The 13,352-nt window shown below is 43.5% G+C and overlaps 1 non-coding gene across 1 annotated transcript; it reads left to right on the top strand.

Annotated features, from left to right (window-relative positions):
* Positions 1-10,667: 10,667 nt before the first annotated feature.
* LOC121154339 lies at positions 10,668-10,774 on the top strand. The gene has a single exon (XR_005883482.1). It is a non-coding gene; the product is annotated as a U6 spliceosomal RNA (small nuclear RNA).
* The last annotated feature ends 2,578 nt before the right edge of the window (positions 10,775-13,352 follow it).

A 13,352-nucleotide genomic window follows, 5' to 3' on the forward strand; every position in this document is an offset into this window, starting at 1 on the left:
AAGTTGGTTGTTGGCCTCTGCCTGGGTATTATTGCAGAACTAGTTGTTTTCTGAGCCTTGCTCATTTGCAGCATTGCTTATTTCCATGCTGCTACAAAGTTCTATTTTTGTATTTTCTGTATCTCAGGAGCAACCCTTGTGTGTGGTTGGCCATTTATTTTGGGAAGGTGTTTTATTTAAAGTGTGTGAGTGGTTTTTGAAAGCTGTAACTGTGTAACTCATGAAAGCGAAAAGATTGTCAGAAACCTCCTATGCCCAGCTCTGAAAGAGGTCTGTACAAGTCATGTGGTAAATAGAGACACTGAATTTTCATTAAGCCCCTCTTCTTGTGTTTATATACAAGATTCATAGCAAGGGGGTCCAGCATGGTGGCCTAGCAGCTTAAGTCCTCACCTTGAACATGCTGGTTCTGATCCCGGCGGCCCTGCTTCCCATCCAGCTCCCTGCTTGTGGCCTGGGAATGCAGTCGAGGACAGCCCAAAGCTTTGGGACCCTGCACCCGTGTGGCCGATGCGAAGAGTTTCAAGGCTCTTGGCTTTGGATTGGCTCAGCTCCAGCCATTGCTGCCACTTGGGCAGTGAACCATCGGTCGGAAGATCTTCCTCTCTGTCTCTCCTTCTCTCTGTATATCTGACTTTGCAATAAATAAATCTTAAAAAAAATTCATAGCAAAAAAGAGTCCCTTTGATGTGAGGGCTGTGGAAGCGATAGCCTTCTCAATGCCTTTGACCCTGCCATAGTGCTTGACATACTGCCAGCGACACCGTGTCCAGTCATGGCCGCATCAGTGCTTAGCCACTAATTGGTGGGCTTCCCAGTGATCAGATATGCAAAATGGATATCATGGAATATGTGCTGTTATTAGCAAGGATGCTACCCTACAGGAGTTTACAGGACTTTCCTCGTGACTAATCAGAAGTCATGCTCTTGGCCTCAGCCTGCATGTTGTTGTAGAACCAGTTGATTTCTGAGTCTTACTGACTTGCCACGTTGCTTTTGGAGACACGGCAAGAGCCCTCCTCAGTCCTCTTAAAGGATCGTACATGGGGGCACCAGAGTAATGACATTATTAGCCAATAATCAGTTCAAGAACATTTTGGGGCAAAATGAAATATTAATAAGAACTAGTAGTAAATAATTGAGCTGGTGGGATTTTTTTCCGTAAGATTTATTTTTATCGTGAAGTCAGATATACAGAGAGGAGGAGAGACAGAGAGGAAGATCCAGCACCCATACAGGATCTTGGCCCTTTCAAGGCGAGGACTTTAGCTGCTAGGCCACTGCAGTGGGCCCTGTTGTTGTTTCTTTCTTTTTTTTTTTTTTTCTTTACATTGCATTATGTGACACAGTTGTAGGTACTGGTACCCATGCCTATTGTTGTTTCTTAAGGAATCCTTTACAAAATGTTTCCCAGAGAAGACATTTTTTTTTCTGCCTTTCCTGGAGAACTTTTTGTCCCAGTAGTAAGTAATTTTTTTAGGTTCAATGAATTTCTCTGTGTCCTACAGACTTACCTCAAACCCCAAATACAGTTTTTATATTTTAATGAAATTGTCTCGCTTAAGTGTTGGTGAATGCTTTTGTGAAGTGAGAGGATAAGTTAGACAAGTGTTAAAAGAATAGAAAAAGCAAGCACGGAGCTGGGTTTGTCCTCTGCCTTGTTGTTCAGAAAGCTGTTGTCAGTGAGCCACTCCAGGTGAAAGCTGAAGGCTGCAGGTGATGGCTTAGCAGCTCTGAGTGATCTCTGACCTCCGGTTCCTTGCCAGAAATGATCTAGTCAGAGACACCCTGAGCTTCAGTCTCTTGAACAGCAGGGAAATAGCATATTTCCAGCCTTCCTCAAGTGTGTGCTTCAGGCAGAGTGATTTGTAGAGAACTGAAATAATTTTCAATAAGGTTAATGAGTTCATCTTTGAAAGTTATTTGGCTTTGGCATTCAAAATAACTTACTATCCTCTTTTTCTTTCCTTAGAAAATAGAGACATTAAAAGTTCTTAAAATTTGCTTTTCACAGGCCCAACACAACGGCTCAGTGACCGAATCCTCATCTTGCATATGCTGAGATCCTTTATGGGTGCTGGTTCCTGTCCCAGCTGCTCCACTTCCCATCCAGCTCCCTGCTTGTTTCCTGGGAAAGCAGTAGAGGAAGGTCCAAGGCCTTGGGAATCTGAACCCACATGGGAGACCCAGAAGAAGCTCCTAGCTCCTGGCTTTGGATTGGCTCCATTCCTCCAGCTGTTGTGACCACTTGAGAAGTGAAGCAGCGGGTGGAAAACCTTTCTCTGTCTCTCCTTCTCTGTGTAAATCTGCCTTTCCATTGATAAATTTTTTTAAGATTTTTTTTTTATTACAAAGTCAGATATACAGAGAAGAGGAGAGACAGGAAGATCTTTCATCCGATGATTCACTCCCTAAGTGACAGCAACGGCCGATGCTCTACTGATCCGAAGCCAGGAACCGGGAAGCTCTTCCCACGTCAGTTGCAGGGTCCCTAGGCTTTGGGCCTTCCTCTACTGCTTTCCCAGGCCACAGGCAGGGAGCTGGATGGTAAGTGGACCTACCGGGATTAGAACTGGTACCCATACAGGATGCTGGTGCATTCAAAATGAGGACTTCAGCCACTGGGCTCAATAAATAAGTTTAAAAAAATTTTTTTTCACTCTTAAAAATTTGTTTGAAAGACAGTGAGAGTGGGTTACATAAAGATGTCCCATGTGTTAGTTCACTTCTTACAAGCTTGCAATGGGTAGAGGTAGGCCAGGCCATGCCAGGAGTCCAGAACTCAACTGAGTCTCCCACAATGTGGCTGGAAACCACGCAGGTTTGAACTGCTGTCTCCCAGGTGAACTCCAGCAGGAAGCTGAACCTAAGCTTTAAACCAGGCATTCTAAAACCACTGGATCGAACAAATACCATTGTGTTCATGAAATTCTCAGTGCAATATTTCCTTTTTTAAAAATTTTACTTATTTTTATTATTATCATTTTATGATATAGTTCCATAGATCATGGGATTTCCCTTATCCACTCCCCAAATCCCTCCCCGCTCACTGAGTTTCCCTATATAATTACTGTAGTATAGTTCTTCATACACAGTCACATGTCCATCATTGCAGGCATGGACAATGGCTGAGAGACCAGCTTCCTATTGTCAAGATATAGTAAACAGTTTCATTGGGAATCTATCCTTGCCTGAAAGTAGAGATGCATACTGCATTGTATCCTTACATCTGGGTATGATAGTCTCCATTACATAGTTACTATACATCCCCTTAAATGAAAAGCCACAATACAAAATCAACAACAGGAAAAAAATAGTAATTTACAATGCCATGAAGTTAAATAACATGCTGCTAGATATGATATTCTCCTTTACACAGTTTCTATACATCACCTTAAATGAAAAGCCACAATCATAATCAACAACAGGAAGAAAAAAAAAGAAAAGAAATTAACAACACCATAAAGTTAAATAACATTGCTACTGAATGACTAATGTGTCACTGAAGAAATGAAAAAGAAAGCCATTTGAAGAAACGAAAGTGATTTGATTTTTTTTGTTAGTTTCATCTCTTCAAAACACTTTCTTCTCATTAAAATCTTCAGTGACTCATAAGTCATACAGTAGCATCATTTTCTTCAGAAGGTTCTTGACTTTCTTTTTTAATATTTTCTTTTTTAAGAAGGCAAACTGAGCAGCTGGCACCCTGACATAGCTGACTAGGCTTCTGCCTTGGGCACCAGTTCTAGACCCAGCTGTTGTAATGTAATGAGGTATACAGCTAGTTCAGGGTCCCGAGCTTGGAAGCCTCTCCCCAAACACGACCTAGCTGAACCTTCCTGCCCACCTGTGACTCACTTATTACCTGAGAGGGGGTGATACTGTATTGCTGTGTAACCACTCCCCTCACAAACCTCCATAAAGATCCCTGCTAGGGAGGGGCTCTCTCTCTGGGTCCTGTTCTTCCAGCTAACTAGCACTCTGACTCTTGGTCTCCCCAGTACCTGCTTGCTCTCCTGGCTTCCCAAGGACAGACTAAGGACAGGTATCCCCTGAGCAAGGCCCCTGTGTGTCTGTATTCTTCACCCTGTGTTCCTTGCTTGGGTGGGACAGTAAAGATAGCAATGCTAAGATGCTTTATAGTTCTTTTTTATATAATTTTTTAAAATGTATTTATTTTTATCGGAAAGGCAGATATACAAAGAGGAGGAGAGATAGAGAAGAAGATCTTCCATCCGATGATTCACTCCCCAAGTGACTGTAGTGGCTGGAGCTGTGCCAATTCAAAGCTGGGAGCCTGGAACTTCTGGGTCTCCCATGTGGGTGCAGGGTCCCAAAGCTTTGGGCTGTCTTCCACTGCTTTCCCAGGCCACAAGGAGCCAGCTGGATGGGAAGTGGATTAGTACCAGCATTCATATGGGATCCCAGGCGTTCAAGGAGAAGACTTTAGCTGCTAGGCCCAGATGCTTTGTATTTCTAATTTGTGTACTTTCAAGAGTTTTAGGAGAGGTGAGGCCTAGCAGTAATGGAATGTGGACAGACAAGCCAGGGAAAGGTGAATGTCTGCTGCTTTGTAATTGTGTCCAGGTTATTCACTGTATGTCTCTTATATAATTTATAATTATATAGTAATTATATTTATGTTGCTGGGGAAGTAGGGACATAGGTCTTGAGTTTAATGGATGGACTTCAGGGTAATGACCATTTGTTCCTCTTGGGCTTATGATTGACTGCATTGCCATATGGACTTGTCATTTGCTGTTTCTAGCGGGCCCTGTTCTCATCAAGCTTGGTTAATAAAGCCTCCTTAATAAATCCTAGATTTGTCTGGCATGATCTCATTCATACCCCGTAACAGTGCTTCCTGTCACGCTCCCTGTTTATGGTCTAGGAAAGCAGAGGAGGATGGCTCAAGCTCTTGGGGCCCAGCACCCATGTGGGAGACCTGGAAGAAGTTCCTGACTTCAGATTGACCCATTTACAGCCATTTGGGGAGTGAACTAACAGGTGGAAGATCGCTCTCTGTTTTCTCTTCTCTAAACCTGCCCTTCAAATAAAAATAAAATTCTTTTTCTTAAAAAAACACAAAATGAACAATAGCATCCAAAGAGATAATAAAATAGGGAACTAAAATAAGACCATAGTACAACCACGTTCAGAGACAATTTGATATTTACTACTAAAGTTTCAATTTTTGCACGCCTCATTGCCAGCTATTCTAAATACCCTGCAAACATTTTCACTGGAAATGTTCACTGCATATACATGCAAAAATCTTCATAGGACTTTAATAAAAGGGGAAGCAGCCTGAGTGCATATCAGCAGGAAAATTGATGAATTGTCATATAGTCATTCAGTAGAGCGCTACAGAGTAGTGAAAAGGAATGAATTATATGTATGCAATAACTTAGAGGGATTTCAAAACTAAATAGATAGTATCTTAGGCAAAAAAAAAAAGTGGCACAGGTGACATACAACAATTTTATTTATGCATTTACAAAATATGTGTTTCCTCAGATGATAAACATTGTTAAACTACAAGTTAAAATGAAAATTCTGAGTAGTAGCTCTGAGGGCAGGCATGGGATGCTAAACGGCATTGCTGACTTCACACATAATGGTAATGAGCAATAATAAAAACAAAAACAAAAAAATAATGGTAATGAGCTATGTGTATCAGGTGGCAGATCGGTGAAGGTTCATTGACATTTGCATTCATTTTATGTAATATTTACACATAATGAAAACAAAAGGCCCAAATAACGTAATTCTTTTTTTTTTTTAAAGGTTTATTTATTTTTATTACAAAGTCAGATACACAGAGAGGAGGAGAGACAGAGAGGAAGATCTTCCATCTGATGATTCACTCCCCAAGTGAGTGCAACGTCCGGTGCTATGCCAATCCAGAGCCAGGAGCCTGGAACCTCCTCTAGGTCTCCCACACAGGTGCAGGATCAAAAGCATTGGCTATCCTCGACTGCTTTTCCAGGCCACAATCAGGGAGCTGGATGGGAAGTGGAGCTGCCAGGATTAGAACCAGCACCCATATGGTATCCCGGTTCAAGGTGAGGACTTTAACTGCTAGGCCACGCTGCCGGGCCCCCAGAGAACATAATTCTAAAAGTTCAAGTTTAACATCCTAGGCTGGGAGCAAGGTGACAGTTGAGCAAGACACTCCAGTAGTCACCTCCCAACAGCTGGCTTGCATCACAAAGTCACCTTCCTCAGACTCTCCAGAACCCGGTGGCAGACCTAAGAGTGCCTTGTTTTAGCATAATAGAATTATTCTGAAGGGAGAGGAAAGTGTTGCCTGCCACACTCCTTTCTCAGGAATAGCCCAGGAATAGCACAGCATGGAGAGAGGCCCCTCAGAGGGAGCTGAATGCCAATGCCAGTTCTGCTGCATTACAAATTTCAGTTTCATAGAACCTCATGGTCCCTGCTCCCAGGCTATATGAGGGGACAGTTTGGAGTCTCCCTAGCCTGGTAGCTTGTGATCTCTTTATCCCCTCCTCTTAAGTGCTGAAAGAAAGAAGAACAGAACTCCAGCTACTGCAGAGCAAGACAGAAGGGAGCTTTGGACCTGGCCTTGGAATGCAGAGTGGACTTGCCACCCTTACCCAGGATCCTGATAAAGCCCAGCAGCTCTACAGCATTAGACTTTCCCTGCTCCAGTGAGATGGACTTGTTTCCTGGAGCCTGCTTTGATGCTGTGTTCCATAACCCCAGTTGATCAATCTTACACCCCAGTCTGTAACAACAATGAGTGCTAGGAACTGTATCAAATAACTCTACACTGTATCAGCAGGCTGAGCACACTAGTTATAGAGCACACTGGTCTCTGTGAGCTGTCAGCTCTGGATGTCATGTAGAACCACAGTATTGGTGTTAAATCAAAAGCCTTGGCCTACCACAACATCAGAAAGTGGCTCCTAGGGACAGATTTCCCCTTTTCAGGATCTCCCAGGTTATTCGGCACAACATGCTGTGAAGTTGGAACAAAGTCAGCTTGGGGAATGTTGTAGAACTGTCCTGGGGTCCTTGCAGTGGATGTGGGGTCCATTGCAGGCAGTGGATGTGGGGTCCATTGCAAGGAATTTCCTGCTGCACAGTAGGGCCTGGTGGATGTCTCTACAGTCACCTGAATGTAGCTCCACCTTCCTTTGCTTGGACATCCGACCACTTTGTGGAAGAATTCTAATCCATTCAGGCATTGTTTGCTGCTGTGGAGTTGGCTTATTACTCAATGTGAACTTGGAGGTTAATGTCAATAATAACATCTTGCAAAAGGGCCTTTTATTATTCCTGCTGTCTCTGCTGTCCCTATCAACCTTATGCTAATGCAGGGATCTGTGTTCAGGGTTTCATTCTTTTGTTGATCTTTAGGTTCTCCTTTTCTTTGTGATACAAGATTGAGTTGTAGAATAAGAATTATAGTAGGAACTTCTATTGTTTATAGGTGAAACAAATGGCAGAATTATTCTTGGATACACCACTTGACCTTGCCATCAAAAGTATGTGCCAGAGCTTGTGAGGGTTGCTGTATAAATAAAAGAGACAGCTTTCTTGCATTTGTCCATTATGATCATGAAATTGTAGTGGTCCAATTCTTTCCTCTTTATGCCTAAACTGTACCGGACAGCTTAGCCGGTAGCATGGACACGGCGAGGGTCAGGGAATCAGACACCAACAGGAGACCAGTAGTGGTGGAAGAGGTCTCTCTCAGCCTCCCTTTATTCAGCCATATATACCTTTCCCCCAAGCCTCTAGCAGAACAATCGGATGCTAATGAGTCTGACAGACAAGGTGCCACTAGCCTCCAAGCCCATTTCCTGCAGGAGCCAAGCTTAACAAATGCTAATCAACTCCTCAGCCCACAACACTAAGACACGCACCTTCCTGAGTTCCAAACTCTGCTGGAGCTGGAATCCAGCAACTGAACACAACAGCAGTGCTATGGCAGACCTCAATTTAGCATCCTGTCACTAAAATAATATAAGTGATCAAGTGCTCAAAGAAAATAAACTGCTTAAAATTTTCTAGCAGAGCGGGCCTGGCGCAGTGGCCTAGCAGCTAGAGTACTCACCTTGCACACACTAGGATCCCATAGTTTTAATCCCGGCAGCCCCACTTCCCTTTCCGCTCCCTGCTTGTGGCCTGGGAAAGCAGTCTAGGATGGCCCAAAGCCTTGGGACACTGTAACCCGTGTGGGAGACCTGGTTGAAGCTCCTGACTCCTGGTTTCATATTGGTGTAATACTGGCCATTGCAGTGACTTAGGGAGTGAATCATTGGATGGAAGATCTCCCTCTCTCTGTCTCTCCCCCTCTCTGTATATCTGATTTTGCAATAAAAATAAATCTTAAAAAAAAAATTTCTACGAGAATCAAGATGGCAGAATAGGGTAAGGACACTTTTAAACAGACGGAGAAGCATTTAACCAGAATGAAGCAGAGAGGACATATTTCAGGAAATACGAAAGGACAGAACAACAGCAGAGGGGTACCTGGAGACTGACAGACACAGAAAAGCAGCAGGCACAGCAGTGTGGTGTTGCAGTGAATGATATTCCAGCACGACGATTTAAACTCCACCAGCAGCCGGAACTCCACCAGCAACCAGGTGGGAAGGGACTTTCAGTGGGAGTTTGGGAGGAGAACCCAGACGGGAACTGTCCGTCCTGCTGGTCCGTTTGATTTGACCAGGAGCAGAGACAGAGCAGCAGATCCCAGGCGGGCAGTGCGAGAACAGCAAGGATTTCATAGCCCAGTCAGCCCCCTAGAGCTGAATTGGGTGCCATTTTGCCTAAGGAGGAAAGGGCAAGGGAAAGGACTGAGCATGCTTTGAGCAGGGAGTGGGCTCATTTCTGACTCGGTGAACTGCAAGGACGTGGCATTCTACGGGTTCCATCCGGGGCAGGTCTGGGTAGCTCTGGGATCTGACAGGCTAGCAGATCAAGAACTGTTGTGGTAGCACGTCGGGCACCATTTTGCGCATTTTGTGGCAATACCTTTGGGACTGCAGGGGACAACAGTGAACTGTGCATGTGCTGAGCTCGCGAGAACTCGCTGAGGTCCCACAGGAAAATAATACCGACTGTGGCATCATACCGGTCAAAACAGGTCCGTGTGGCACCCAGACCTAACATCCAATAAGTTCCGACAAGATCAGCGCCACCAACAACCTAACTATAGATAGGACACCTATCACATGGGTTTTGTTGTTTTCTGTTAGTTTCATCTCTGCAAAACACTTTCTTCTGATTAAATCATTCAATGACTCAAAGATCATGCAGTGGCATCACTTTCTTCAAGAAGGTTCTTGATTTTCACTTCTTCAGCTACACGTTGGACATTTAATAGCATGTTGTTTAACTTCTTGGTGTTCTTAATTGCTTTTTTCTTCCGGAAGTTGATTTTGTTTTGTGGCTCTTCATTTAAGGGAAGGTAAAGTAGTTGTGTAATGGAGACTGTTATATCTAGTAACATGTCATTTAACTTCATGGCATTGTAAATTTCTATTTTTCTTTCTATTGTTGATTCTGTATCATGACTTTTCATTTAAGGGAATGTACAGTAGTTATGTAATGGAGACTGACAACCAGATGTGAGGATGCAGTGTGGCATGCATCTCTGTTTCCAGACAAGGAAGGACTTACAGTGCAACTGTTTATATTATATTTTGACAATAGGATTCTGGACTCTCTGCCATTATCCATGCCTGCAATGATGAACATATGACTGAGTATGAAGAACTATATGTTAGTAATGATATAAAGGAACTGGGGTGGGGAAGTGAATTGGGGAGGGGATAAGGGAAGATGGAACTGTATCGTAAAATGATAGCAATAATAATAAAATGTGAAAATAAAAAAAAAAAAAGAAAATTTCTAGCAGAGTAGCTACCTAGGATGCCAGATTATTACTGCTAATGAATGAATGACATAATATACCAAGCATCAAGGAATTCCAGGGAATCATGATATAATCCAACAAGCAAAACATGGTACTAGAAACTGACCATCTGGAATTGAAATTTTGAAAATTTTGAAATAGTTATTTAATGGAAACACAACTGAATGTAAAGGGGACCGAGAGAAATTAATATTCTAACATAGATGGAAGTAATTAAAATCAGAATTTCTCCAACTGAATATGTACTAAGTGAAATTAAAAAGTGTAAAATAAGGGCCCGGCGCGGTGGCGCAGTGGTTAAGGTCCTCTCCTTGCACGCCCAGGATCCCATATGGGCGCCGGTTCTAGTCCTGGCAGCCCTGCTTCCCTTCCAGCTCCCTGCCTGTGGCCCGGGAAAGCAGTCGAGGACTTGGGCCCCTGCACCCGTGTGGGAGACCCGGAAGAGGCTCCTGACTTTGGACCGGCATAGCATCGGCCGTTGCGCTCACTTGGGGAGTGAATCATCGGACGGAAGATCTTCCTCTCTGTCTCTCCTCTCTGTATATCCGCCTTTCCAATAAAAATAAAATAAATCTTAAAAAAAAAAAGTGTAAAATAAGTCATCAATGGGATAACAGAAGAGTGATTTCAAACTAGTTGAAAATAGAGTTGAAAAAAAAAACTAAAGAAAACATTTGGCTTTCTTCAGCATGGAAAGCTGGATAGCATGGAAAGAACAATTATCCAAGTAATACTGATTTAAGACGTACTTCAGATCCTCGCTTCAGCAGCATATATACTAAAATTTGAACAATACGTAGAAGATTAGCATGGCTCCTGCACAAGGATGATATGTAGATTCATGAAGCGTTCATATTTTTAAGGGAAAATCACAGGATCTGTGGTCTGACATTGGAGAACAGGTGTCATAACCGGGTCTCATTTGCTATGCAATGATGGCATGTTCAGATGCACATGGGGGACATGACAACCAGTACACTGAGGCTTGTAGAGGACATCTGGTACCACGGAAGGCAGAACACATTGGACAGCTCTCCCAGCCAAGCTTTGACAGCAGTTGTCTGGGTGAGTCGACACTCCAAGGTGGACTATATCAACCAAAGGACCTTGGAAGGATTTCTTCAACCTTGGAGCAATGAGATTAACAGCATCTCAGAACTATCAAGACAACTTAAGCAGTATCCTCAGAACATGCTCCACAGCAGGGACCCTGTTTATGACACTGGGTGACCGTCCCCCATCCCCAAGAACTGATGCAGCTGGCTGCTGGGAGCGGCCCTCTCCTCTTCTCTCCCCAATTCCCCAGATACAGGAAGTAAAAAGGAGTTCGTAAACAGTTGTCTCATCCATTTTCCTCCAATCCTTGATCTTCCCCCACCCTAATTGGTGGTCTACATGGGCATGCATCCTTCTTAACTGTGTAAACATCATCAAAAATAAAATAAATTTATTCTTATAAAGAGGGACTTCAGAATGGCAAGGGGGTAAAAAGCATTTTCAAAGAAATAAGAACAGAAAATGTCCCAAACTCAAGATGCATTTTTACCAGTGATAGGAAAGCCAAAGAATCCCAGTCAAGTCAGCCCAGCTGAGTCTGTGCCAAGACATAATCATACTTTTCAAGGTTAAAGATAGAGGATTCTTGGGCCCGGCGTGGTGGCGCAAGTGGTTAAGTCCTTGCCTTGCACGCCCGGTTCTAATCCCGGCAGCCCCGCTTCCCTTCCAGCTCCCTGCCTGTGGCCCGGGAAAGCAGTCGAGGACGGCCCAAAGCTCTGGGACCCTGCACCTGCGTGGGAGACCCGGAAGAGGCTCCTGGCTTTGGACCGGCATAGCATCGGCCGTTGCGCTCACTTGGGGAGTGAATCATCGGACGGAAGATCTTCCTCTCTGTCTCTCCTCCTCTCTGTATATCCGCCTTTCCAATAAAAAAAAATAATAAAAATAAATCTTAAAAAAAAAAAAAAAGATAGAGGATTCTAAATGCTGCAAACAGCGCACTGCAGACTTCTTAGGAGAAACCTCTCAGGGCAGGAGACCCTCAGTACTAAGGAAACAGAAAACAAACAAAAAAAAACCCTCCAAGAATACTGTAACCAGCAAAGATATCCTTCAGATAGGAATTGGAATTGAGGACTGTCATCACCGCCAGCCCTGTCTTCGAAGGGAATTCCTCAAGCTGAAAGAGACACAAATGAATAGGAATAAAACAGAAACTATAAAACTCACATTATTATATAGATAAATTCAGAATCCTGTGGTAGAGAACAGAGAACCATATTTTGAATTTGTGGAGAATATATATATATATAAGCCAGGAGCAGGAGCTTACCAAAAATAAGAAGAATCAAAGTACACCACTAAAGAAAATCACTGAGACACAAACAAAAATTGTGAGTGGGAGCAAGACAAGAATTAGAAAACAAGTGTAAAAGTGGCAGCAGTATGACCTATAATAATAAGCTTAAGGTTTTTTTAAAAAAGATTTATTTTTATTATTTTTTTATTGGAAAGGCAGATATACAGAGAGGAGAGACAGAGAGGAAGATCTTCCGTCCGATGATTCATTCCCCAAGTGAGCGCAACGGCCAATGCTATGCCGATCCGAAGCCAGGAGCCTCTTCTGGGTCTCCCATGCGGGTGAAGGGTCCCAAAATTTGGGCCATCCTGGACTGCTTTCCCGGGCCACAGGCAGGGAGCTGGAAGGGAAGCGGGGCTGCCGGGATTAGAACCGGCGCCCATATGGGATCCAGGGCGTGCAAGGAGGGGACCTTAACCATTGTGCCACCGCGCCGGGCCCAAGCTTAAGTATTAATGAACTAAATTATTCAATTAAGAAATTTAGAATGATTGTATAGTTTTTAAAAAATGACTCAAGGATATGCTGCTTACAAGGAACTCTTTTCACTTAAAAAAGAAAAATATTCATTTTTATCTGAAATGCAGTGTTACAGAGAGAAGAGACAGATTCATTTTTCTTCCATCTGCGGGTTCATTCCCCAAATGGCCACAACAGCCAGAGCTGAGCCTATTTGAAACCGGGAGCTTCCTCTGTGCCTCAAAGGCCCAAGGACTTGAGCCATCCTCCCCTGCTTTCCTGGGGCATCAGCAGAGCTGGAGCTGAACTGGAACAGCAGGGATACAAACAGGAGCCCATATGGGTTACTACCACTGCAGACAGAGGCTTAGCCTACTATAATGTGTCACCAGCCCAAATTCATTTCACTTATATATATGTATATATATTTTAAAGATTGTATTTATTTATTGGAAAGTCAGATATACAGAGAGGAGAGACAGAGAGGAAGATCTTCCGTCTGATGATTCACTCCCCAAGTGACTGCAAGCTGATCCGAAGCCAGGATCTAGGAACTTCTTCCAGGTCTCGCACATGGGTGGGTCCCAAAGCTTTGAGCCATCCTCAAATGCTTTCCTAAGGCCA

This window comes from Ochotona curzoniae, unplaced genomic scaffold, assembly GCF_017591425.1.
Source record: "Ochotona curzoniae isolate NIBS_2020 unplaced genomic scaffold, NIBS_Ocur_1.0 contig_2723, whole genome shotgun sequence".
Taxonomy (NCBI): domain Eukaryota; kingdom Metazoa; phylum Chordata; class Mammalia; order Lagomorpha; family Ochotonidae; genus Ochotona; species Ochotona curzoniae.